Below are 26790 nucleotides of genomic sequence, written 5' to 3'. Positions count from 1 at the left end.
GGGGCAGAGAGAGAGGGAGACACAGAACCTGAAGCAGGCTCCAGGCTCTGAGCTGTCAGCACAGAGCCGATGTGGGGCTTGAACCCACAAACCGTGAGATCGTGACCTGAGCTGAAGCTGCATGCTTAACCAACTGAACCACCCAGGTACCCAGAAAATGTACTCTTCAATATTTAAATCAAAACGGGGCTGCTGACATCCTCAGTAGGTGATATATGCCTTGAGCAGTTTCTTCCACAGCAGAGACGGATTACACCAAACCATGTACACAGCAGAGCTACAGCGAGGGACAGCCGCTAAGGGCTTGGCAGACCATCTGAGGCCAGAAGTAGGAGTCAAGTCTGGGTAACTAGTCAAGATGCTGTAATAATCCCCGTGCGGGGCTCAAAGAAGGATTTTGACCTCCTTAATCTTATATTTGAAACAGCTAAGCTACAGAACCAACGAGGGTGAAATCATCTCATTTACTTCCTATGTAACTTCTGGTCGGGACAATGCATCAGTAAACAACTGTAGGCACAATTATTTTCCCCTTAATTTAACAGTACATCTGCATTATAATGCAACCGCGTATTTTTAGGTCTGCAGACTTGATTATTCAGAGGCTGATACTTCGGCTGGTGGCTTTTTGAAGCTTGTTATGGCCCCAGTGCAGAAGACAGGAGAAAGGAAATGAAAGGAGGTGAAACTCACATCAGTGGGTGTTAGTATTTTATTAGAAGATGAAATGCCAAGATTGGGGTGGAGGGGGTAGTAGAGGGTGAAACCCCAGGTCTCCAGAGCCGAAGCTCTCCCCGGGCCTCCTTTATCAGATCCCCACATCTTAACTTCCATCACTGCATGCTGACAACCTATTAATAATTGTTATACGGGCCCATCCCTATGATGATCCAAGAACATTACAGTTAACCCTTGAGCAACACAGGTTTGAACTGTGCAGGTCTGCTTACGCACAGATGTTTTCTGATAAATACGGTACAGGCCTATAAATGTATGTTCTCTTTATGATTTTCTTCACAACATTTTCTTTTCTCTAGCTTACTTTATTCTAAGAATACAGTATACAATACATAGAACATTCAAAATATGTGTTAACTGTTTACGTTATTGGTAAAGCTTCCTGACAACAGCAGGCTATAAGAGTTAAGTTTTGGGGGAGCCAAAAGTTACACACAGATTTTCGACTGCCCCTAAACACCCCCCCCCCCCCCCCACTGTTCAAGGGTCAACTAACCATATTCTCTGAGCTCCCTTCCTTTGTTCATAGGAGAAAAAACAAAAGTCAAAAGGGGATTCAGGGTTGAGGCTCTCAAACAAAGCCTTGGCCTGCTGAAGTCGGGAGGACATGGCCTCCCCAACTGAAAAGTTGGAGTGTGGATTCATTTAGGGAAATGTCTCCAAAAGAATGCTGGGAGGAGTCTAAGCCCCTTCCCCATCCCCCACACACATTAATTATTCCCAGCAGGTGTTCCCACTTCCCAGGAACCCACAGATCCAGGAGAAGTTCAACACGCTGGCTCTGAGCCATAGGGTTACACACAAGGCGTCCTGGTAGGGTCCCTCCTGCAGCCGAATGAGTAGTGAGTGACCGAGAGCCCAGGCCCATGGACCCTTCAAAGCCTGTCATAACCTCCGCTGAACAAATGAACGGGATCTCCTCATTATTTTAGGTAAAAACTAAAAGTCACACCCACGGAGGACCACACTCCGACTTTCTCCTTGTGACATTTTTTCTCCAACGGAACCATACAAAATACACCTCACTTCTTCCTCTCCCTCCTCCTTTCCAGCCTGCCACCTTTTCCCCTTCCATCCTGAGGACTGGAGACTGGAGAAACCCTTCAGTGCAGGAAGGCAGCGTTCTCTTCTCTGGCTGACAAGACACCGTCCGTTGGTTGGACCCTGGGAGGTGTGGGAACCCCTGCTCACCTCGACCCGGTGGGCTTTAGGCCGTCCGAAGTGAACCAACCACACAAGACAACCAAGGAGGGGGAAAATGGAAGGAAATGCCCGCCACTGCCGCCTCCTCTCGCTTTCCCTGGGGCCTTCGCTCTGTCAGATTTTGAAGCATAATGAGTTCTGTTTCATAACAGTCTTAAATGAACTAGAAGGGGGAAGGGGATGACAATGATAAAAATCTTAATTAAAAAAATTCCTACAGGCAAAGACTTTCCAGATCCTAAGATGTGATAAAAAGTCTCCTGAGCTGGGGGCCCTACAGAGCCCTGAAGGACCCAGCATGCAATATACATTTCCTGGGTGCCTACTATGTGCCTGGTGCTATGCTGGGTGCTAAGGGGCTGCACTGAACACACACACATATTCTAGGGGCTCATATTCTAGGAGGGAGGAGGTAAAAATAAAGAACAAGTAAACTCAGGGCGCCTGAGGGGCTCAGAGGGTTAAGTGTCTGACTCTTGATTTCGGCATCTGACTCTTGATTTCGGTTCAGGTCGTGATCTCACAGTCGTGGGACTGAGCCCTGTGTCAGGCTCTGTGCTGGGTGTGGGGCCTGCTGGAGATTCTCTTTCCCTCTCCCTCTGCCTGGGTGGCTCAGTCGGTTAAATGTCTGACTTCAGCTCAGGTCATGATCTCACGGTTCATGGGTTCGAGCCCCCACGTCAGGCTCTGTGCTGACAGCTCAGAGCCTGGAGCCTGCTTTCAATTGTGTTTCTCCCTCTCTCTCTCTGACCCTCCCCTGCTCATGTTCTGTCTCTCTGTCTCTCAAAAAAATGAATAAACGTGAAAAAAAATTTTTTTAAGGAAAAAAAAAGAGCAGGTAAAAGGGATGGAGAATTCAGGCAAAATATGTTAAAGGGGATGGGAAATTTGGGGTGTGGTGTTGAATACAGTGGTGAGGAAAGCCTCCATGAGACAAATCTGAGGAAAGACTTGACAGGGGAGACAGTACACAATGCAGGTGGTATCTACGTTCTGGAAGAGGATTCCAAGCATAGAGGACAGCTTATGCAAAGGCCCTGAGGCAAGAACACGCCAGGTATGTCCAGGGAATAGCTAAGAAACCAGGAGTGGCTAGAGCACAGTGAGAGAAAAAGAGAACAGAAGATAGTGTCACATAAGCAAGGTGGGGGAGGGAGCAGAGTGTCACCAGACCACCTCAAGGACATTGCTTTTCCCTGACAAAGGAAGTGGCCACTGAAGGGCTGTGAGCAGGGAAGGGGCAAGTTCCCCTTCAATTCCCTGCCACTTGGTCATTCTTCCTAGAGACGTCCTTTGATACCACTTAATAAATATGCTCAAAGCCACCTCTCCTGCAAAGCTTTCTCTGACTAACCAACCACTGCAACTTACAAAGCCAACAACCTTAAGGAAACCAGCCCAGCCCCACACCCACCTCTCTCCCAAATCCATAAGAGACCCAAAAGGGGAGATAATGAGTAGAAAGACCAAAGAGGGGAATGGGTACCAGGAAAACACAAGGACAAGCAGAGAGGGGCAAGGAGACATAGGGGGAAAAGGGAGAAAGCTCCAGAGAGAGGCAGCATCCACACCCTGCAGTTCCTAAGGTCCAAAGCATCAGCACTTTATCTTTCCAATCCCTGCAGCCCTGGAGCTGCCCTGATACTCTCATCAGCAGGGAGCCCTCCCTGCACCTCTTTACTCCTTACCCCGATGTTAAGTGGCACTGGAAGAAGGGAGAGAAGAAAAGGATTACCTTACTCTTCCTCTGTAAACTGCGAAAGCAGTGGCCCAGCTAACAAGAGCCAGAGAAACCAGAGGCAGAAGCAGAATTCCCCGTCATTACCTCCACACCAGGATCCCCAGCAGACTCGCGGTGAGCCACCAGGCGAGTCTACCTGGTCAAAACCTATAAAGTGAGCTGCCACGGCACAGACCCGGTCCCCACAGCACCTTCTGTCCACGGCACCTCTCCTCCCACATTGCCCCCATGTTCACACTCATCCCCCAGCAACCACACTGCAGAGGGGGGAAAAAAAAACTGGCCAATTAAGAAAAGGCTCAGGGAAGTTCTGGAATAAGCTAAAATGGGTAGAAAGGAAGGAATAAGTTAGAACAATCAGCTCCAGGTAGTAGAGGGTTCTAGAAGCTAACAGCATGGGCTCTAGAGCAGGAACTCGTGGTTCAGCTCTGCCACTGACAGGCTGTGTGACCTTGGACAAGTTATCTGTGTGACCCTGGGCAAGTTATCTACCCTTTCAGGCCTCAGATTCTTCATCTTTAAAACCACTATCTTTATTAGTACCTGTGTCCTAAGGCTCTCAGGAGAATGAAAATTAGTATTATAAAGCATGTAAAAAAATGTCTGCGGCATGGTAAGCACTATATGAATACTTTTACTTGTCTTTTAATAAGGCAGATAGAGATAAAATTTTTTAAGTTTATTTACTTCTTTTGAGAGAGAGCCAACATGTATGTGGGGAGGGTTGGTGGGGGGTAGGGCAGAGAGACAGGGAGAGAGAGAATCCCAAGCAGGCTCCCCATCCCTACATGAGTATTTTTAAGAGAGAGAGAGAGACACACACACAAACGCGAGTGGGGGAGGGGCAGAGAGAGAGGGAGACAGAATCTGAAGGGGCCCCAGTCTCTGAGCGGTCAGCACAGAGCCCGACGCGGGGCTCGAACCCACAAACCGTGAGATCATGACCTGAGCCGAAGTTGGATGCTTAACCGACTGAGCCACCCAGGCGCCCCATTAAAGAAATAAAAACACTTTCAGCTCAGGTCATGATCTCACGGTTTGTGGGCTTGAGCCCCGCGTTGGGCTCTGTGCTGACGGCTCAGAGCCTGGAGCTCGCTTCAGATTCTGTCTTCCTCTCTCTCTGCCTCTCCCCCGCTTGTGCTCTGCCTCTCTCTCTCTCTCTCTCAAAAATAAACATTACCAAAGAAAAATTTTTTTAATAAAAAAAGAAATAAAAACACTTTTGATAAAGGAAAGCTTCTCTCAGAACCTTCTGAGAGGGGGGCACCTGGGTGGCTCAGTTAAATGTTTGACTCTTGATTTCAGCTCAGGTCATGATATGGTTTGTGAGTTTGAGGCCTGCTTGGGATTCTCTCTCCCTCTCTCCCTCTCTGCCCCTCCCCTGCTTGCATTTTCTCTCTCTCTCTCAGAAACAAATAAACTAAAAAAAAAAAAAAAAAAAAAAAAAAAAAATCTGAGAGAGAACAGGTCTATGTTTATTTTTGTACACGACCTATCCATGAAAACAATCACTACTAATTAATATTTTCAACTCTTGATAATTCCAATTCCATACTTTTAAAATATAATAAAATGCTGGGGTGCCTGGGTGGCTTCCTGGCTTCTGCTCACTGTCTCTCAAAAATAAATAAACATTAAAAAAATTTTTTTAATAAACAAAAAATAAAATAAAATATGATAAAATGCTTTGGCACAAAGACATTTATTGCAGCACTATTTTAAAAAATTTTTAACATTTATTCATTTTTGAGAGACAGAGAAAGACAGAACATGAGTGGGGAGGGGCAGAGAGAAAGGGAGACACAGAATCCAAAGCAGGCTCCAGGCACTGAGCTGTCAGCAAAGAGTCCCATGCAGGGCTCAAACTCATGGACCACGAGATCGTGGCCTGAGCTGAAGTTGGACGCTTAACCGACTGAGCCACCCACATGCCTCTATTGCAGCATTATTTTAAAAAGCAAATGATGGGGGCGCCTGGGTGGCTCAGTCCGTTAAGCGTCCGACTTCGGCTCAGGTCATGATCTTGCGGTCCGTGAGTTCGAGCCCCGCATCGGGCTCTGTGCTGACAGCTCAGAGCCTGGAGCCTGTTTCAGATTCTGTGTCTCCCTCTCTCTGACCCTCCCCCGTTCATGCTCTGTCTCTCTCTGTCTCAAAAATAAATAAATGTTAAAAAAAATTAAAAAAAAAATAAATAAAATAAAAAATAAAAAGCAAATAATGGTAAATGACCTAACTATCCAACAACCGAAATACAGTTGAGCAGATCCTAGGAGCCATAAGAAACAGTTATGTGCAGATATTAAAAATCACCTAATGAAGAATTTTTAAGGACATACAAAGTACCTAAAATGTCAAATGATAAAGGATTAAAAAACTAGACTTCACTTTCAACTATCATGATATAACTGCTATTAAGTCAACCCTCCTGTATAGAAAGAACAATTGTAAAAGGTAAGTAAAATACAAAATAAGAATAATAACAATAACTGTTCGAAGATGTGGGACTACAAGGCGGCTAGGACAGAAGAACCATGTCCCTAGAAGAGAAGCTCAGTGAGGTGTCTATCAGCAGCTGGTATTTCTACCCAGAACATTTGCTGATCTGCTATAACCAACAGTGAGGTAAAAAGCAGCAAGTTAAAGTTTGCAGTAGCTTTCCCTCTGTACCAAGTAGTCAAAAGCTGGAGTTCAAGACTAAAGACATCCAGGCTTTGAGAGCCAAGATCCTAGGGAAAAGTGACCCGCTCTTAAGTGAGCCCAATACTCTGCAGCAATTTCCCCTCAAAGCATTTGTTGACACCTAAGCCATGTGTGTTCAGGGCTACACCCTAGAAATCCAGGCAGAAAAAAAGCTATTAAGGAGCGCCTGGGTGGCTCAGTCGGTTAGGCGGCCGACTTCGGCTCAGGTCATGATCTCATGGTTCATGAGTTGGAGCCCCACATCGGGCTCTGTGCTGACAGCTCGGAGCCTGGAGCCTGCTTCAGAATCTGTGACTCCCCCTCTCTCTCTGTCCCCTCCCCAGCTCATGCTCTGTCTCTGTCTCTCAAAAAATAAATAAACGTTAAAAAAAATGTAAAAAAGCTGTTAAAAGACTGGAAAAGCTAAGCAGAGATTTTGTTAGTTTCACAGTGGTAGAGAAACAAATCATGACTTTCAGGGCCTACCAAGGAAGAGGGACCTTAAAAAACACCTGCTCTAAAAGCAAGGGCAGACCACAAACAGACCAGCCTTAAAAGAACTAAGCTGATACAACATCCTGATCCACTCCATTTTCCATTTAAAATGCCCTGTAACGGGGCGCCTGGGTGGCGCAGTCGGTTAAGCGTCCGACTTCAGCCAGGTCACGATCTCGCGGTCCGTGAGTTCGAGCCCCGCGTCAGGCTCTGGGCTGATGGCTCGGAGCCTGGAGCCTGTTTCCGATTCTGTGTCTCCCTCTCTCTCTGCCCCTCCCCCGTTCATGCTCTGTCTCTCTCTGTCCCAAAAATAAATAAAAAACGTTGAAAAAAAAAATTAAAAATAAAATAAAATAAAATAAAATGCCCTGTATTTGGGGCGCCTGGGTGGCTCAGTCAGTTGGGCTTCCAACTTCGGCTCAGGTCATGATCTTGCAGTAAACAAGCTCGAGCCCCACATTGGACTCTGTGCTGACAACTCAGAGCCTGGAGCGTGCTTCGGATTCTGTGTCTCCCTCTCTCTCTCTGCCCTTCCCCCACTCACACACTCGCTCTCTCTCAAAGATAAATAAAACATTAGAAATTAAAATGCCCAGTATTTGAACAAAAATTACCAAGAACATCAAGAAATACGACCAAACTTGGGGCGCCTGGGTGGCGCAGTCGGTTAAGCGTCCGACTTCAGCCAGGTCACGATCTCGCGGTCCGTGAGTTCGAGCCCCGCGTCAGGCTCTGGGCTGATGGCTCGGAGCCTGGAGCCTGTTTCCGATTCTGTGTCTCCCTCTCTCTCTGCCCCTCCCCCGTTCATGCTCTGTCTCTCTCTGTCCCAAAAATAAATAAAAAACGTTGAAAAAAAAATTAAAAAAAAAAAGAAATACGACCAAACCAAGAGAAAAATACAATCATTAACAATTTAAAAATATCATTTTATAAATAAGATATTTATGAACAATAAAACCAAATAAATTAAGAACTGACTGGATGGGTCTGACGACAAATAAACAGTAAAGAGATGACTAGTGAACTGGAAGATGGGTCAGTAGAAAAAAATACTCATATTAAAGCACAGAAAATACAAAAACAAGCTTCAGGGACACGTAGGATACCACAAAAGAGTCTAACATTATGCAGAGTCTAAGAAGAGGAGAAAATAATGGGGCAAAAGCAATATTCAAAGGGACACCTGGGTGGCTCAGTCGGTTGAGCATCCGACTTCGGCTCAAGTCATGATCTCACCTCACTGCTCATGAGTTCGAGCTCTGTGTCGGGCTCTGTGCTAACAGCTCAGAGCCTGGAGCTGGCTTCCGATTCTGTATCTCCCTCTCTCTCTGCCCCTAACCCACTCACATTCTGTCTCTGTCTCTCTCAAAAATAAATAAACATTTAAAAAAAATTTTTTTAAAGCAATATTTGAAGGTAACTCCCCCCAGATATTCTAAAACGGACAAAAAAAAAAATCAAGCCATGAATTCTAGAACTCCAAACTCCACGGGGGATACATACAAAGAGAACCACACTTAAGCACATCATAATAAAGTTGCTAAAAAAAAAAAAGCTAAAGGGGCACCTGGCTGGCTAAATTGGTGGAGAATGTGACTCTTGATTTTGGGGTTGTAAGTTCAAGTCCCACATTGGGCATAGAGATTACTTTAAAAAAATAAAATCTTTAGGAAAAAAATCTAAAGAGAAAAAAATATTACTTTCAAAAGAAACACAATAAAACTGACAGATAACTTTTTAACATAAATAAAGGAAGCTAGAAGACAATGGCATGCTATCCTTAAAGGATTAAAAAAAAGGCAAGCTACAATTCTATACCCAGTGAAAATATCCTCCAAATATGAAGGTGAAAAAGACATTTTCAGACAAAAATTGAAAGAATGTGACACCAGCAGGCATCCTTCACCACACACACAGACACACACACACACACACACACACACAACTAAGGGCGTGTTTCTTCAGAAAGTAGGAAATTAATCTGAGAGGGGAGCATGAGCATAGTCATACAGGAAGAAATGAAGAATAGCAAAAAGAGTAAACAAGTGGATTAATCTAAATTATTATTGACTTTTGAAGTCCATGTCTTGTGGGGTTTAATATACAGAGAGAATTAAAATCACAAGACCTCAGGGTTGATGGAGGGGAGATGAGTGGGGGGATGGGCTAAATGGGTGATGGGCATTAACGAGGGCACTTGCTGGATGAGCACTGGGTGTCACACATAAGTAATGAATCACTAAATTCTATTCCTGAAACCAATACTATGCTATATGTTAACTAACTTGACTCTAAATAATAAATAGATAAATAATAAAATCACAAGACTTCCAAAGGCATAAAGGAGGTAAAGGGAGTCTAAGGGTTGTAAGGAGCTTGAACTGTCCAGGAAATGGTTAAAGGATTAATCTAGGGTCAGCTCTTAAAAAAAAAAAAAAAAAAAAAAAAAACCCACACACAGAATGGGTCCAACTATGCAAAGATATGTATGTTGAAAAAATACCAGAAAGAAGAAAGAAACACACTATTTTTTTTAAATGGAAGTTCAATCTAGATGAGGGAATGCTGACTGGTTTTGACTGTCTTCATGCTTTTCAGCGTTTTCAGTAGAACAACTCTTTTCTCGATGTTTGATTTCACACAAAACTCGTACACTATTTTCTTACCCTTGTGGCAGGTGAAAGTAGCTTCTTATAAAACTTATGAAACTTATAAAGTTTCAAAAAGAAAAATTCCTAAAACACTGGAACAGAGACCCCATAATTCCACAGTCAATTATTAGCAACAATTACTCATACGGAGAACGCTGTTCACCTGCCAGTACAAACCAGAATCTGTGCCCTGGGCAGGGAATGACTGTTTGCACACTCTATGCGTACTGAGACAAAAGCACTCCTAAAGTCTTTTGATAAGCATGAAGAAATTCTAACTCGATGGAAAGAAGTACTTTTGATAATAATTCAGGTCATTTGCCCAGTCTTTCCACAACGGAAATCCAAAGATTTTGCTAAATTAATTAATAGTGGTTATCATGCAAGAGACATTTGTACTCCACCTTACAGCAAGAAAAAAATTGAGCCCCAGAGAAGTAATGTGGCGTATGGTTTAAAGGGTAATACATGCTACACAAGAATTACCCTTTTTTGAAAAACAATACTATTAGACCGGATGAAGTGAGGCCGGTACTCCCACACACTAGCAGTATGAATGAAAATTAATCTTTAAAAATGTTTTCAAGAGGGGGAACTGGGTGGCTCAGTCAGCTAAGCGTCTGACTCTTGATTTCAGTTCAGGTCATATCTCGAGGTTTGTGGGTTTGAGTCCCGAGTTGGCTCTATGCTCTGTGTGTCAGCACAGAGTCTGCTTGGGATTCTCTCCCCCTCTCTCTGCCCCTCCCTGACTCATGCACGGAGGTGAGCGTTCTCTCTCTCTCTCTCTCTCTCTCTCTCTCTCTCTCTCAAAATAAACTTGAGATCACCTGGCTGGCTCTGTTGGTAGAGTATATAATTCTTGCTCTCAGGGTTGTGAGTTCGAATTCAGATTCCCCTGGGGCACCTGGGTGGCTCCGTCGGTTGAGCTGCTGACTCGATTTCAGCTCAGGTCAGGATCTCAGGGTGATGAGATCGAGCCCCTTGTGGGGGTCTGCACCGAACACAGAGCCTGCTTGGGATTCCCTCCCTCCCTTTCTTTCTGCCCCTTCCCTGCTCGCTCGCTCTCTCTCTCTAAAATAAATTTTTAAAATCTTCTTGAAACAGTAAAATATTTTAAAAAATGAAAAGTGTTTTGAAAAACAATTAGGAAACATTACTGAGAACATGAAAACACCCACTATCTTTAACATAGTAATTCTTCTTTCCAGGAATTTATCCTAAGAAAATTATCTGAGATGTGATCAAAGATTTATAAACAAGGATGTTCACGGAAGCATTATTTACAATAGTCAAAATGATAAACAAGTTAAAATTTTTTTTAATTTTTTTTAATGTTTATTTATTTTTGAGAGAGACAGAGTGTGAGCAGGGGAGGGGCAAAAAGAGGGGGAGACAGAATCTGAAGCAGGCTCCAGGTTCTGAGCTGTCAGCACAGAGCCCAAGGCGGGGCTTGAACTCATGAACCCATGAGACCATGACCTGAGCTGAAGTCAGATGCTTAAATGACTGAGTCACCCAGGCGCCCCCAATTTTTTTTTTAGTTTATTTATTTATTTGAGAGAGACAGAGACAGAGACAGAGAGGATCCCAAGGAGGCTCTGCACTGTCAGTGCAAAGCCCGACAAGGGGCTCAAACTCACGGACTGTGAGATCATGACCTGAGCCGAAACCAACAGTCAGACTCTTAAATGACTGAGCCACCCAGGTTACTCAAGCTGAATTTCTAATAATAGGAATTAGTTAAATAAATTATGGGACCCAGTGCCTGGTACACAGTAGGTACTCCATAAATATTTGTTTAACATAGAATCCATATGAGAATATACTAAAAAAACTATGAAAAAATTCAAACAATATTTAATGAGCAAGATATTAATATTAAATCTCACTCAAGGGGTACAGACTCTGCTTGGGATTCTCTTTCTCCTTCTCTCTCTGCCCCTCCCCCACTCATGCTGTCTCTCTCACTCTCTCTCTCAAAATAAACTGTAAGAAAAAGTCTCATTCAAAGTTAGCTCAATACCATTTTTTTTAAATTTATTTCTGGGAGACAGAGCATGAGTGGGGGAGGGGCAGAAAGAGAGGGATTCAGTCCGAAGCAGGCTCCAGGCTCTAAGCTGTCAGCACAGAGCGTGATGTGGAGCTCAAACTCACAAGCTGTGAGATCACGACCTGAGCTGAAGGTGGACGCTTAACCGACTGAGCCACCCAGGTGCCCCAGCTCAGTGCTTTTTTTAAAGCATAGCTTATGCCTTTTGAGAACTTACTCGGGGCACCTGGGTGGCTCAGTTGGTTGAGGGTCCGACTTCGACTCAGGTCATGATCTTACGGTTTGTGAGTTCAAGCCCCGCATCAGGTTCTGTGCTGACAGCTCAGAGCCTGGAGCCTGCTTTGGATTGTGTGTCTCCCTCTCTCCCTGCCCCTTCCCTGCTCATGCTCTGTCTGTCTGTCTCTCTCTCTCTCTCTCTCTCTCTCTCTCAAAAATAAATAAACATTTAAAAAAATTAAAAAAAAAAAAAGAACTTACTAACTGCCAGGCACAGCCCCAAATGTTTTACATGTATTGTTTCAATTCTCCTACCCAGCCCCATTATTTCCATGGAGTGAAGGGTCCTGGATCCAAACCCAGGCAGTCTGACTCCAGAACTTAAACTATTAATCACCAGACTATGCTGCCTGGAAAAAATACTGGAAGGAAATTATTAAAATGTTAACAGGAAGGAATTAAAGACAATTGTGATTTTCTTCCTTACACCTGCTAATATTTTCCAAATTCTCTATAATCACCACGCACTATTTGTAGCCTTCCCATCCAAACTAAAAAGTTTTATGAACTTTCACTTGTCATTTACACAATCTCAGTGGAAAAGTCTTAGCTCCAGAGGAATTTTGAATCGTGTCTTCTCCAGGTCTTAACGGCAGGAGAACACTGTGTAAATGTGAGCCATGACATTCTGACCGTGAAAGGGGATGGGCCAAGAGTCTACTCAACAGACCATGAGTCCATAACTTCCACTGCACAAATACATGTCGCCATCTGGTTGACAAGGCACTGATTTATACACACATTCTGCCATTAATCTTCCCAACGACCCATCTGAGTAGATGTGACCATCTCAGAAGAGGGAGGTTTAGGAAGGTGAAGTGACTTTCCCAAGATTATGTAGAGCACTCCAGCTCTGGTCAAAGATCCATCCATCATGTGCCCAGCCACCAACCATTCGCCCAAATCAAGAGCATGTTCAGGTTCAAGCGTGCCTGGAAGCTAATAATGGGGGATTTGCGAGACACACACATACTTGGTGCCCAAAACCCCGATATCGCACTGGGACCCAGCCACCACAGGGCTTCGTTCTTCCAGAAAACAATTATGCAGAAGAGTGAAGTATATGGCTTTATTAGCTGCCATAGCACTTTGCATCCTTTATCTCCTTTGATTCTTACAATAAACCTTGTCAACCAGTAAAGCAAAGGTACTGAGAATAAAGGAAATGAGGCTCTGAGCGTCACGCCGCTATCCGGGAATACCCTCCCAGGGTCGGTGTGGTGCCCCTTCCTCTGTATCACACCAGACACATTTCTGAATAAAACTCGGTCCACACTGACTGGTAAAGCTAAATGGGAGGCACTCACTTTTACAGTCACACAGATCTGGGATTCTTGGGTTTGAATCCCTGCTCTGCAATTTACTAGCCACGAGATCTTGAACAAGCCGGTTCCATCCCTTTGTGCCCCCATTTCCTCTCCTGTGTAATGAGTATAATAACGCCTTCCTCAGGGAGTTGCTGTGAGGTCATAGATGTAAAATGACGACATGCATCTGCGCTTAGTAGGTAGCTGTCATATTTTTAAATGTATCCCATCCCCGAACGTGCACCATGTGAGGTCACCATGGCCAGAGCACAATGCGTCACCTTCCTAAAGAAAATAATCCTCTTAGGCTTCTCTAACCCTAACCCTTCTCTAAGCCATTCTGGTTCCTTTTAACCATCTCAAAAGAGCCTACATGGATCTCAGTTACTTCCCAGACTCCTTTGCAAAACTCTCTACAAGCTTCTTAAATTTAAGCCCCCAAAAGTGTCCTCAGAGGAGAATCAGTCATGGAGCAAAGAAGACAGAAAGCTGAAACCCCAGCCTCTGTGCTCTGAGCTTCTGATTTGCTACAAGGGTTCAGACATGGGACCACATAGAGTAAAATGTACCCTGAAAAGAAATGAACAGGTGAGCACAGGGCACGAATGGGGGGGGGGTGGCAACCCATCTACAAAAGTGAACAAGGCTGGGGGCCTCCAAGTAGAAAGGGATGGAGGGACCCTTTTGAGAACTTACTAACTGCCAGGCACCACCCCAAATGTTTACATGTATCACCTCATTTCATCTCACCCAGACCCATTATTTCCATGGAGTGAAGGGTCCTGGATCCAAACCCAGGCAGACTAACTCCAGAACTTAAAACTACTAATCAGCAGACTATGCTGCCTAGAAAAAGTACTGGAAGGAAATTATTAAAATGTTAACAGGGAGGAATTAAAGACAATTGTGATTTTCTTCCTCATACCTGCTAATATTTTCTAACAAGCTGCTAACACCTGCTAACAAGTGAAAGGGAAGGCTTTCTGCAATTTGCCTTAGAAACCGATGAGAGCATCCAAAATGGAAACAGAAATGGTAGGAAACCCTGACTTGGCAAGACAGCGATGCTACTCTTTCCAACTCACGGGTACAGCTTAAGAGTGCATATCCTTACCTTCCTGCTCCTGTACTTCCAATACTTTCCTAACTGATCTCTTGGCCTACGGGTTCAGCTTGTCCTCCATACCTCTCTGAGTGACCTAATACATAAATCTGACTTGTCCCTATTCCCCACACACCTCTCCTCACTCCAAACCCTCTGTGACTCCCCTACTGCCTACCAGGTCAAGGCTAAGCTTCATATCATGGTATCAGATCCCATTTCAGCCCAATCCCTTCTTACCTCTCCAGCCTCATCCCCTGCAACTGTCACTGACAACTTCATAGGTGCCAGACCCTGGCTGGGTGCTGGGGACACAATGATAAACACCACGTGGCACAAAGATGAACACGACCTAGCTCATGCCCTTAAGAAGCTGAAAGTCCCCTTGGGCAGACAGCCAGAGAAAGGGATCACTGCAATCCAGATAGACAGTGGGATGGCAATCCAGCCTGGAGTGCTTGGGGAAGGCCTCTGGAGAAGTAGGAGTGAGCCAGCTAAGGGCCAAAGGAGGAACCCTTCCATGAAGAAGAAGCCTCAGAGCAAAGTTCATGAGCAGCACTACCTAAAAGAACTTTCTACACTAACGGAAACGTTCTACACGTACATTTTCCAATATGGTAGCCACCAGCCACATGTAGCCATTGAGCACTTGACATGTGGCTAGTGCAACTGCGGAACTGAATTTTTATTTGATTTGATTTTTCATTAACTTACACTTAAATGGCCATGCATGGCTAGTGGCTACCATATTGGATAGCACAGTTCTAGAGCATTAAACTGAAGGTAATGGAAAATAAGGGGAGATGGGTAAGGCCAGATTACATGTAGCTTCCTATACTCACCATACTATCTGCTAGTCGCTCCCCCTCCCCCTACCTACCTGGCAATCCCCCGGAGAACCCACACAACCCCACCCTGTACCACCTCTCTCTGAAGACTTCCCTGGCTGCTCTACACAGTCTCTCCCACTTACTACTTCTGAAATGTGGTCTTTTTCTAGGCAGGCAGCCCTGTGTATCAGATTTATATGTTCTCATAGCTGTCCCTACCAGATTCTGAACTCCTTCTCTTACTTGCCCTGGTTATTTCCAGCCACTGGCACATGGGAGGCACTCGATAATGCTTGATGACCAAGTTGTCAGCACCGACACAGTCACTGTAGCCTGGCAGGAATGGGGAAGAGGGCACTCTCTCACTTCTTCTATCAAAGATGTGAGCCACTAACCTTGATCTTTTCCTCAGCTCTGTCCAGGGGCTTGGGAAAGGTTCTCACGAACATCTGAACATTCTACCCCTTAGCTGTCAATGGCGGGTCTGGAGACCAGCTTGGCAACTCGGCACCTGTGTGTCCTTAAGCAAGGTGCTGACACCGCACTCCCCCCCCACCCCCGCCCGAGACTCAGGTTCCTCAAGTATAAAGTGGGCACCACATCTGCCTCTTACAGCTGCTATAAGGCTGAAGTGACTAACACATCTGCACAGGGCCAGGCACACAGTAAGGTCTCTATATAAACAGCAGCAACTACTCCTGAAGCAATTTGAAACCCTCATTTGGATACCCCACAGCATATGCAAATTCCTGAGCCCCTAAATAGGCTCTTCTTGGTGCTCTACGGGATGCAAGGGATATAATCCAATCTCTGACTCACAGTGTGTTGCCAAAATTCTCCTTGGGTTCCCAAGAGAAAATTTATTTTCATTCCCTCCAACTTTAAAAATTAAACAGTCCTTACAGCGTTTTGGGGTGGCGGGGTGACAATGGAGACCGTGCAATCCGACAAGCAGCTTTAAAAAGGTTACAAACTGTTGGGAGAAAGAAAGGAGAAGGCAGCCAAAGGGGGTGGGCAAGGGGGGGGGGGTGGAGACAATCCCCTGAGTTTCTGCTATTATTGAATACCCCAACTCTCAAAGCAGCCTGGCCGCCCCCTCCTCCACGTGAGCTAAGCTCTGTTAATGAGAAAGCGGAGCTCTGCCTACATTACCACAATAATGATTTCCCCGTTGCATTTTTACATGCCTGCCGCTTTATCATAGCAGAAGTAGACATATATTTTCAATAAATCCCTTCTCTCCTTCCTCCTCCCCAACTCCGGCTCTCCCAGTAAATGTTGTTCCCTCCGCGCCCTCCCCCAACGCAATCCCAACCCTGGAGCACAATGAGTTCCGCTAATCAAAACAGAAAGAAAAAGAAAAATGGAAAAATCACAGCTGCTGAAAAACAGCATTCGCTACAAGTCAAAGCCCTCCACATTTTTTCTGCACGCAGCATTTACTTCTTCAAGGACACATCACCCCCGCCCCATCAGAAATCTTACGTAGAGTTGCTCCAACTGGGGGGGGGAGGGGGCGGGTAAAGAAATCTAATATTCGCTCTCTTTCCTATTTTGACTAAGGCAGCACAGACAGAAATATAGATAAGGCCTCGAATAACTGATTTAACAAAATGTCACTTATTAAAAAGGATGGGGGATGGGGCTGCACTTGAATTTGAGAGCTCAGTTAAACCACCCCAGCTAAAGGCTGCCAGGCCACGAGAGGCAAGGGGCGGGGGGAGGAAACATTCTCTAGCCCGGTCTCCTTCAGTGGCTGCAAGGGTTGACCCTGGCGGGCAGAGAGGCCTGAATTTCTCCCTCCAATAAGAACCAATGGGGGACCTGGGGAGGGGGGGAACCAGAAGTAAAAGAAAAACAAAAAAAAACCCGGTTGATTCTTAAATACATAAGCATCTATACTGCATTAACTAGTGCCAGCCTCTGTGCCAGGTGCTGGGGGTACAAAAAATGAGTGATGACCCAGTTCGGCCCTCCCCAAGGCAGCCTAGAAGGGGTGAAAGACACCTGATGGTAAGTATGACAATAGCAAGGGCTGAGGCAGCCCAAGTGAGTCTCCTCTCTAGCCCAGCCCACAGCCCTGGCCCGGGACCAGGCACACAGGGCCCTCAAGGAAGAGTTAAGGAATGAGCATACGCACAGTGAAATTGTTTGAATTCCATACTGGTTTCTAAAGAAGCTGAGACTCCCAAAGGAGAGAGGCCTCTAAACATCCTTACCTACTGTGGCTCCCCAGAAAACCCCCTCGGCTCACTTGTGCTCACCCAATTAAAAAAGAAAAGTGAACAAGCCCCAGTACTTGATAATCAGCCTCATTACGGGTATCCTTGAGTTGAATTTTAAGGGAGTTTGATGTCTCCCATTGTGAGAACATCAGAGGGAGCTCAAAAGACACCCCTATTAAAACTCTTTGGGCATCAACTCCCAACTTTTTTTCTTGTCTTTTTTAAAACATCTTTCAAATAAGTTAGATTGAAGGTGGTTTCCCAAGACAAGGAGAGGCCCTCAGCGTAGCTTCTGTGATGACCAGGGGCCCTCAGGAAGCTGAGATCGCAACCTGCTCAGAGCCCAGTGTGTCCAAAGCTGGAGCCTGGAAACTGGAGGCCAGGCTATCTACAAACGAATACCGATTGTCCAGGTTCCTCCACTGAGGGGCCCTGCAGAAAGGACGGGGCTAAGGGTAGGAGGCTGATGGAGAACAGCCATGCAATTTGTTAAAGTCAAGTTTTGGCTTTAATTATGAGGCAGCCTTAAAGCTGTGTGCTCCAGAATGAGCCAGACGATTCGAGCTCTAAAAAATGTAATGCCCAAAACATGCTTAAATCATCTGAGTGTTTCCAACTAAGGTCACTGGGACTTATAAGCCCGAAATTCCCAGGTGATCTTGGTGTCCACAGTCCTCTGCATATATTCTGTACGATACTCTTATTTAATACTTCATAGCAATATCTATTTGAAGGTGCACAATATTTGGAGACCATTCAAATTCTGGCATTAAAACAGGGCTTTGGATGCTAGCTGGACATGTGATTCTGGGTTAATCACTTATTTGTATTTTTTCAATCCTGCTTCTTGAGCCTCACTTTCTTCGGCTGTAAAATGAGAGTATCCACCTCCGATGGCTGATGTTTCTGTTGTCAGATAAACTAAGACACGCCGAAGAGGCTTTGGACCAATAAAAAGCTGGGTAAACACTAGTCATTTCAACGATGGCATCCATTTCCTCTCTCTCTGATTTTTCGTTGATTATTTCCCCCTCTCTATGAAACCAAATTGATATCAGTTCCACTGATCTCTCAAAACTGACAAGTTGTATTTGTTATACAAATACAAGAAGTCCCATTATCCACAGGTGAGCAAACCCCTCAGTAACTGCTCCATTACCCTAGTCTGTCTGCTTTTGTTACATTTCACGTTTTTCCATAATACGAAGCAATTCAAAAATAAATAAATAAATAAATAAATAAATAAATAAATAAAGTATCACCCTCCGGGGCTCAGAGGCCAGAGGTCTGATTACGTGAAAAGCACGAAATATTTTTTAAAAACTGGAAATGACTGGGGCAACCTGGGTGGCTCAGTCAGTTAAGCAACAGATTCTTGGTTTCGGCTCAGGTCATGATCTCACGGTTCTGTGAGTTCGAGCCCCACGTCGGGCTCTCGGCTGTCAGTGCAGAGCCTGCTTGGGATCTTCTCTCTCCCTCTGTCTCTGCCCCTCCCAGTCATCAGTTTTTTTTATCTGAAAAGGAGATCTGACCGAAGATCAATTCACCTCGCTGCTGTCTTCCTACGGAGGAGGCCTCTTACAGTTTACTTAGCACTTTCCATACATTATCTGGCTGCTTCCTTGCAACTCCTGAGAGGAGAGGTGGCACATGGGGTCACCCTCTTTTTACAGATGCTGAGACAGCCCCAGAGGCCGCCTTGTCCAGAGCCATAGGACGGTGCTGAACCAGAAGACCCCAACCCAGGTCTTCTGAGTCCCTCCTTGCCCACCCACCTCCCATGCAGGCACCACAGTTGGGGACCACCCGGGCTGGCAGTCTGTGGCATATTTTTGTGAAAGGCAGCCTGAAGGAGAGGCCTCTTTTTTTTTTTTTTTTTCCTTTCTTGGAGCTTCTTGCCCAAAACATATGACACAGTGCCCACCAACTTTTGAACAGGGCTGAAAATCACAGATGTCTTTTTCCAATGATAGTTTTCAAATAAATCTTAAGTGAGGCCCAAATTACTTTCACTGAAGACTCTTCCCCAAGCGAAAGAATCCGCGCTTGCCTCTGTACTGCTCAGTAATGCAGTCAAATGTTGAGAAATATGCAGTACAATTTTCTGATGCAGTCTTAACCCTTCAAAGTCTCTGGCTGGTGTCAAGTCCTGAGTCCAGACCCCTTCCCAAGGAGGGTGCAGCCTCAGCCCAGAGCACCCCATGACAGAGTACAGCTCCCTCACCTCCTGCTCACCTACACCTGTCTTATCCCTCTGGTCAGGATGGAAGGCCCTCCCCCCACCCTCCTCCCCCCAGGGAAAGGCCAAATCTTCCTGAAACCTTCTCAAGGGCTCTCGTCAGCTGTCCTGACCTCACCCATTGCTCTCATCAATCACCCCCCTCTCCAGGATCTCTCCCATTTGCTCAAAATTTGTAACACCGGCACCCGAAAAACCGCTTCCCGTTATGCACACGTCCTTCCAGCCCCCACTCCATTTCTCTGCCCCCCTTTCACCATCAACCTTTGCCAAAAAATTGTCTACACGTGCTGACCAGTTCCTTACCTTCTAGTGCCCTGCCCACCCCCTCCAATCTTGCTCCCCACCCCCCATTCCCTGCATTCCACTGAGGCTGTTCTTTGAAAAGTCCCCGGTGGCTTCCATTTTGCCAAATCCAGGGGTGACTTTTCTGGCCTTATTAACCTCATGAAACATTCAACCACCACCCCTTCCCCAACAAACACACACACACACACACACACACACACACACACACACACACAGCCTTTCCTTCTCTCTCTCTCTAGGTTTCTTAGGACATCTCACCCAGTCCCCTGGATTTAAATACCACCCCCTGGCTGATGGCTTCCACATTTTTATCTCTCGCCTGGCCACTCCTTTGGTGCTGGACACCACTGTCAGACTGCCAGCCTGTCATCTCCACCTTGAGTTTAACAGGCATTTCAAACCTAGCAGGGCCCAAACTGAAATAGCTTGATTCCATCCCCCTCCCGCTCCCAATCTTCCCCATCTGGGCAAACAGCACCACCCAACTACCCAAACGCTCAAGCCAGAACCCCCCAGAGCCATCCTGGATTCCTCCTCCCCAGCCACCATCAAACCCACCAGCAACCCTGCCCATCCTGCCCATTCTACCTACAAAGTGCATCTCCACCCACCTGCTCCCTCCACTCCCTGTCACCTCCTCCTCCTCCTCACCTGGCCGGCTCTCCGACCCCACACCTGCCCCCTCCACCACCGCAAGCCCCTTTATCAAGACTTGAGGGTGTCACTTCCCACTGGAAACTTTCAGTGGTTTCCCACTACACTTCAAATGAAACCCAACCTTCTCAAGGCCTCCAGAGTCCCGCACATTCGCCTCACGCTGCCTTCTCTCCATCCCCCTTGTCTGCCTGTGCCTCTTTTTAGTTCCCCTCCCCCCTCCAAAACCAAAATCCTTCCACATAGGCTCCCCACCGCCTGGTGCTCTCTGACAAACCTAAGAGTGCCTGTTATAGGCTACTTTAGCTGAGTAAGTCCAGGTCACTGTTCCCTGGGATTTCATCAAAGCACTTATCACATTTTGCAATATATATTTCTGTACACGTCTGCCACCCCCTCTGGGCTGTAAGCTAGGGGTGGGGTGGGGGAAGGGAAGAGGGAGTTGATGACGTCTGTTTTAATTATCAACCTATTCCCAGAACCTTAAGCCAGTGCCTAGCACATAGGACGTGCTCAGTAAGTAGCTGCTGAATGTACTAAACTAGATCCGGTTACGGCATGAAAATACGTAATTGTTATCTTCTAGAAGCCCAGAGTTATCACTGCCATTTAGGCCCACAGGTTCTTTTTCCCCTTCCTCTCCATCAAAAAAAAAAAATTTTTTTTAGTGTCGCTGCACCAAGAGCCCAATAGCTGGCCATACCCACCCATCCCCAGCTTGTTGTCTTCGAGGAGGAAAAAACAAAAAGCATCCTTTTCCTCAGCAAACCCAGATTAACCAGACGACCTTACAAGCAGATACCATAAGTACTTAGAAATTCTTTAAAAAAAAAAAAATCACAAGGTCTTTTTGTTATGCATTTTCTTTAACCCAGATGAAAAGATTTATTAAGAGAGCCACGGGGATCACACTTCTGTTACCAGGACCGTACTATTCCTTAAAATGCCACAGCATCTTCATTGACAAGCTTATGCCAATAACCACTCTTGTCAGCTACTCTTGTCGCCCTCTCCCCACAAAAAAAATCAACTATGTTTTACTTTCCCCTTTATTTCTCTGGTTCCCCTCCAACATGCAAATTCAGAAATATTATTAATCCACAAGATCCCAGCTGATTCTAATCCTCCCTTCTCCCTAAATCACACAGTTTTATGAGGTCATAAATAAAATGAGCTGAATTCAACGGCTTTTAGAGAACAACCAGCATCCATTTGTACTGCCTGGGGTCTGAGCCACGTGTCTGGATCCTCACTTTTCATGTCAATGTTCAAAGTCAATAAAAACATCAAGAGCTTCCCCCCCCCCCAAAAAAAAATGCCCATGGTGAAATACAGAATATCCTAGAAATGACAGTATTACAATATCATCATCATGAACTCTATCACAAACATATGACCAAATCCCAATTACCCACATGTGAATTCTCCACAGAAAGTGGATAAAGCCACACTCAGCTTCCTGGTGTCCCACTCTTCCCCAAGCCTACCTCCTCCTGTGGCCTGGGAATAACAGTTCAATTAACCTTGGACTTGACCAAGCATAATTAGACAGGTAAACCAGCTGGCTGGAGGGGAAACTTCCAAGATTAACTGAAATTATTTTGGGTGCCTGGGATTATGTGCCCCACGCTCTATTAGCACATATAATTGGGAAACAACCGTGCACTTTTTTTTTTTCTGAAGACAGTGGCAGACTTTTGTGAAAGTATTTCCTTGTGTTTGGTGGTCAAAATTACCAGGCTACTCAAGAGTCCTTTTTGGAATGCCAAGGTACAAATCCACTCTCCATGAGAAGACAAAAACAGAAGTTAATCAACTCGTCCTAGTCCGTGAAGCAATTTGGCCGTTGGCCCAGGAAGAGCCTGTCGAGACCTCTTGAGACCTCTCTCCACAAGATCCAAGTCACAGAAATTTCAGAGATGGAAGAAACTCATGGACAGAATCTGCATTTTTAAGACAAAAAGTCCGAAACCCAGAAATGGCTAGAAACTGATACCCTCCCCACTTTTCTTTATAGTGACATCCCCCCCCCACCTGAAAAGTTCTTCGTCACTTTACAAATATTGTAAACTGGGCCAACTACCGAATGCAAGACAATTTTAACACTTTCTGATCAATCAACTTGAAGGAGAACCCTTATACTTTCCAAAAAAAATCAATGCTTTTGGTCATTCTGACCAACTATCAAAGGAGGAGAAAAAGAATCTTCTAAATAAGCTTTGTTTCTGTGGCCACACATTTTATTATATAAGCAGCAGCCCCCTCTTTTACAATGAAAGCTCTTACCTCAATAAAAACCACAGGCCCAAGCGAGTTAAAGGAGGCAAAACTGAGTACTTTCCACACAGTTCATAGAACAACTGTTTTCACAGCAAGCTCACATAAATGCTATGTGATATTAACACATGCCTGCTATGTGGAAGCCTGCTTACCAAGCTGTGAAAAGACCCATGTTCACTATGGAACCTGCAAAATTAATATTCTCAATGCCCATAAAGCAGAAGGGAAATGTTGGGTGTTTTTTTTTTTTTTTTTTTTTTGAGATGTCAAGCTGGCTTCTAAACAATCCTTTGGCGAAAATGGACATGCCTAAAAGGGCGGGGCCCAAAGAGGCGTGTCACTCCCAGTATCAATTCCTATAAATCAAATCGTGACAATCACCACAATATTTTAAAAAGAATGAATTATGATTCATGGGCCTTCAAACCTTTATTACCAGGAGAACATTCTCAGCAAAAGAGGGGAAAAAAAGCTACTGAGACTTGATTAATGGCCAAAGCAAGACAATAAAATAAATCTCATAAACGTAGGGGGGAAAAAAAAAACCTGAATGAGTGCTCTAGGCTTCAAGGGTAGGCATGTAAATAATTCTACTACCCTGGGATAAATACACATAAAGATTTTGTTTACCCTTCCAGCATATACACCATTCCGGCTAAGATTTTCAGCAGAGAAAACTAACAGCAAATTTGTTCAACTAATGCCCAGTTAGGAATATTTGGTAAGTGGCAATAATACCTAATTCCCAACGAACTCAGCTCTCAAGCTGCCAAAAATCAAATTCTCAATCTGGAAATCGGATGACGAGAAGGAAGGAAGAAAAGCACTGTCCAGGACATCAGTAACACAGAGAGGAATTTTTTTTTTTTTTAAACTCACTTTTTCCCCTGCTACAATTGAGCCTGTCTACAGAACTGCACAAAGCTTAACCAACTTTAGTCAACCACACACCTAGCATTTACTCCCTGACCCTACTAAACATGCCTGGGTTTGAATCCCTGGTGCTAAAATTACCCTGGCGAAGTGAAAATTCCCAGCATAATCAAGGTACCTGACAGCCAAAACCTACAACTTCTCTGCAGAAACCAGCAGGCTGAAAATCAGGAAAAGAGAAGCAAGGAGAAGCCAAGACTGATGGTTAACTGGTTAAGCGCAGAGTAGTGCCTGTTAGTCTTACAGTGGGCATCAAAAAACCACATTTTCCATCACCAGATTGCTTTCTTGAAACGGTAAATGATGCAGAAGGTCGGTACCAACTGAGACAACTTAAAACTCCTTTCTCAAAGCTCTCCTCCATGGCCTGCTAAAAAGTGAACCCAGCCGGCTTTTGGGAGGCATTTTTGAAAAAACTCTTCGGCCATCCCTGGATCCATCATTCCTAAGCATCACCTCCATCCATGTACTTCACAAGACAGCCCAGGCCAGGCTGTTAGCAAACCCGCTTCAACACTTCACTTGCCAAAGCCGTGTCTAGTCTGGGGAAGAGTTTCCACAAGCTGGCTCTAACAGACGAGTCCAAGGCACACGGAGGAACCAGAAGTCATTTTCTTTAACCTAAGGATGGCAGGCGCACATGCTCCATCCAGCCCAATGCTGGACGCTGCCCGCCAGGTGCTCTTGGCCTCCGCCAGTGAATACGTGGTTTTGTGTTGTTCTTCAATATCTATTTCTTCAGCCCACCAGGAGTAACTTCCCAGTCTCCCAAACTGAAGTTAGGGAGTGAAGGGGCAAGTCTACCCCTTTACACATTTCTTTCGTCCTGGTGGCCACTGTAACTTGGGGGAGTACCCAGCCCCCAAAGAGCCTACAAGCGCATATACATACATATATGCATCATGTCAAAAACCCCCAAAGGCACATCCCTAGGGTCCTGCGGTTTCTCGGCTGGAAGAATGAAGGCTTTATAACATCACAACCTCCAACTGCGAGCCCCACCACCACCACCTTTAAGCGGGGGCTGCCAATTATAACGCCCACCTCAGCCCTCCCCCTTGGCTGGGATGCTGGACAGCCCGCAGAGGGAAGAGCGAAGAAGGGAAGCAGAAAGAAGGCCCTGCTAACATACTGAAAGTAAAGAAGTGGGGCGGGGGGGGGGGTAGACTTTTCCCTCCCCTCCCCCGTCTTCTCACGGAGCATCCCCCAACTAATTTTTTTAAATGAAACTTAATAAGCTTCTTGCCTACCTTGGCTGTTTCTGCAACAAGTGCATGGGCAATCCGACAAGACCAGACTCCGCTTGGGGGATGAGATGGGGGGCGAGCAGAGCTGATGGAGTAATTTCAATATTAATTTATGTCAGAGCCGCCTTCTCGAAGCGCTACTCACTTACAGTACTGCCCTCAGCCTGTAAACAAATATCGCTCCGCCAGGAAACATACTCCCCAGATGCAAGCCCCTTCCCCAGCAGGGAACAGGGCCCTGCGCCGCCCCCACCCCACCCCCAACAGCATGCTCCCTCACCCCGGGGAGGAAGCTCCGGGTTCCCAAAGCACCAACCCACCACCTCCGCCACCACCCCAGCAAGAAACTTACTCGGTCCGTCTACGCCTCCACCCTCCCTTCAGGAAATCTACTCTCCATATGCATTCAGCCTCCCCGCAGGAAATCTGCTCCCCCCTCCCCCCTTCTATATACATGCACCCCTCCCTCTCCTCCTCCCCACGCGCCCTCCCCAACCAGAAACTTACTAGCGTGCAAGCGTGCAGGCTCTCCTGATCCTGGAAACTTACTCCCAGATATAGCGCCCGCCAGCCCCCTTTCCCGGCCCTGCTCCCCTTCCAGCCCTCCGCGGCAAGCAACTCCAAACTCTCCGCATCCAGCCACTCTCCCTCCCCGGTGGAAATTTGCAGCGCGGGGCCGCGCGCGTGCATCCACCCTCCCCTTCAGGAAACTTACTCCCCATCTGCATGCACCGCCTCTCAGCCATCGCTTAGAGGGAAGGGGGTGTGCTAGGGAGACAGAAATACATATGTATCTCTCGCCCCTCCCCCGGCCGCAGCCCACTCGGGGCCGAGCCGCGGTAACCTGGCCTTACCTTTTGCATTGCTCCCCACCCTCGCCCCCTCCCTTAACCTTCCTTATCCGCTCCCCGGCGCCCCCCTTTTTTCACCCATTACCCACCCCTAGCAACCGTTCCCAAGCTCCTCTCGGCCTTTTTTTTTTTTTTAATCCAGGATGCAAATTCCTCCCCTGTCAGCAAATCGACTGTCAAATTATTTTCTTGCAAAAGGAGAAAGGCGGGGTGGGGGGGGGGGAGCAGAAGCAAAAAGGGGGAGGGCGGGGGAAGGGAGCGAGGGACAGAGGAGGGGAGAGATATCCCTCCGCAGAGCTGGGTCTGGCCGCGGGCGGGGAAGCAGGAAGTAAGGTGTCCAGCGCCGCGGCCGGCGGGTCCTCCGCCGCGGCCCCCACCCGCGCCCCCTGTCCCTCCGGGCGCCGCGCTTCGGCGGGCGCGGGCAGCCTGGCGCATTGTTCGCAACCTCCCCGGCGATGCGCAGCCGACCTTATTTGTGTGCTCTGCATTTGCGTGAAGTTGCACCTTTTGTAGGCTGGCGAGACTCTGGGCGAGGATGGGGCGGGGGACGCGGACCGAGTTGCGGCCCCGCGCGGGACCTGTCAGCCCCGGGGTGTGGCGGACTCTCCGGCGTGACCGGAAAATCGAGGCCCGGGAGAAGGCGGCGTGGCCGGGAAGCTGCCGCCTTAGACCCGGACCAGTGCAGGATTGCTTCCTGCGTAGCCGTCCCGGTTATTGTAACGCGCTTTGCAATTTAACGACGGGGGTTGGGGGGGGGAGGGTTCACTTAATTTTTTAAGGGGTTGCAAAGATACTAAGGTTTAGGTGGAGTGCGGGGAGAGGGCCCGTGCCGACCCCCACTACACCCAGGCTCGGCGGGGCTGGGAGAGGGGCTGGGGCTCCCGGGAAGGGGCTGGAGGTTCGCGAAGCGCGCGGCTCCATCCCTCCGCCCCGATGGGGGCGGGGAGGGGGTGCTGCAGAAGGCGCTGGAAACGCAGCTC

The 26790-nt window shown here is 46.6% G+C and overlaps 1 protein-coding gene across 1 annotated transcript in view; it reads right to left on the bottom strand.

The window, feature by feature from the left end:
- The window catches only part of TRERF1 (transcriptional regulating factor 1), a 209501-nt gene extending 183848 nt beyond the window's left edge, over positions 1-25653 (bottom strand). Inside the window, 2 exon segments of the mRNA XM_049653258.1 lie at positions 24963-25044; positions 25467-25653. The gene's annotated coding sequence lies outside the window, so the exon portion shown is untranslated.
- Positions 25654-26790: the final 1137 nt, after the last annotated feature.

The sequence above is a fragment of the Panthera uncia genome (genome assembly GCF_023721935.1).
Source record: "Panthera uncia isolate 11264 chromosome B2 unlocalized genomic scaffold, Puncia_PCG_1.0 HiC_scaffold_24, whole genome shotgun sequence".
Classification (NCBI taxonomy): domain Eukaryota; kingdom Metazoa; phylum Chordata; class Mammalia; order Carnivora; family Felidae; genus Panthera; species Panthera uncia.
Note: the sequence above shows the minus strand (reverse complement) of the source record. Positions and strands in the feature narration are given on the sequence as shown.